The sequence below is a fragment of the Morus notabilis genome, unplaced genomic scaffold (assembly GCF_000414095.1).
Source record: "Morus notabilis unplaced genomic scaffold, ASM41409v2 Scaffold59, whole genome shotgun sequence".
NCBI classification, from domain to species: Eukaryota; Viridiplantae; Streptophyta; class Magnoliopsida; order Rosales; family Moraceae; genus Morus; species Morus notabilis.
In genome coordinates, this window is record NW_010360713.1 from 115,493 (window position 1) to 117,038 (window position 1,546).

The window sequence follows — 1,546 nt, forward strand, 5'->3', positions numbered from 1 at the left end:
TGTCCTTGTATGAAATGTAGAAACCATGAAATGCATCCAGTAGAAACTGTGAGGGCGCATATACATCGATATGGTTTTGATCCATTGTATAGAACATGGATTCACCATGGTGAAGTAGAGGCGGTTTCAGGTGTAGACCCAATTGTTAATCAACTAGTAGACGAGATGTTTGCAATCTTAGAAGACGTTGCCGGGATTAATGATGACCGTGGAATGTTGGATGAGACGCATGTGGATCTAGAAGATGCACAATACTCTGAATTTAAGGATCTACTTTCTGAACTCCAGGTGGGATTGTATCCGGGCTGCACTAAGTATTCATCTTTAAATTTCTTAGTGAAATTGATGCATTTAAAAGTGTTATACAAGTGGCCTAATGAGTGTATGGATGCTGTTTTAAGTCTATTGAAGATCGTATTGTTAAAAAGATTTTTGTATTTGATACTCGTTGTCGGCCAATTGGGAAGATGACCCCCGTCACATTGGATACTCGTTTGCGAGAGAAAGCCGAGTGGTACATCCTACAGAACTGTTCAGAAATTCAGCAGTTTATTGAGTACGTATTACTTTCACTTTTGTCACTTAATTGTTCATAGATTGTGTCGCATCACATACAATTATGTCATTTACTTTCATTCTCTGTTAAACAGTGATCATAGGAAGGAGATTGATACCGACGGTCGAATCATACCATTGGATGAAATTCAATCGAAAGAGTTTCCAAAATGGTTTAAGAATAAGGTTCGTTTATAATTAATTTGCATTAACATTGTTAAGTCATTAAAAAGTGGCGTTTTATAGAATATTCATGTCTCCTTGCAGATTTTCAATATTCGAAAGCAGAATGAGCCAGAAGCGAATGATCAAATACTTTCACTTTCAAGTGGTTCAAGCTTCTCATGTCGAAGTTATCCTGGTTGTGTGGTCAACGGTGTAAAGTTTCTGACACGCAATCGAGATATGAATCGAAGTACTTAAAATAGTGGTGTTTGTGTTCGCGGACTTGATAACCAAATATTTTATGGAGTTTTGGAGGACATTTATGAGTTGTCGTACTTGAATGACAATTCTGTTATGCTTTTTAAATGTCTTTGGTTTGACACTCGTCCAGGAAAGAAAAGGATTCAACACTACAAAAATAGAATAAGTGTTTTTGTTAAAGAGACGTGGTACGAGAACGAACCTTTCATACTTGCATCGCAAGCAGAACAAGTATTTTACGTAGACGATTTATTTAACGGTCCAAACTGGAAGGTTGTAGAACACTTTAGACATCGCCATATTTAGGACATCTCAGAAACTGACATTGATGATAGTCCAGGATACAGAATCTACAAATATTGAGTTAGTAGTGGAACTACCAGAGATTGACTCATTTGTATTGAATCGAGATGATGGATCGTCTAATGTTGTCACTTCCGATGTTGATGCAATTATGAAAGATAAGTCTCCCGTAGTTGATGATTTTATTAATGACGAAGACGATGAAACTTTAGAGGAGTACGTTGAAGAGGAAGTCATCAAATCTGAAGACGATGATGACATA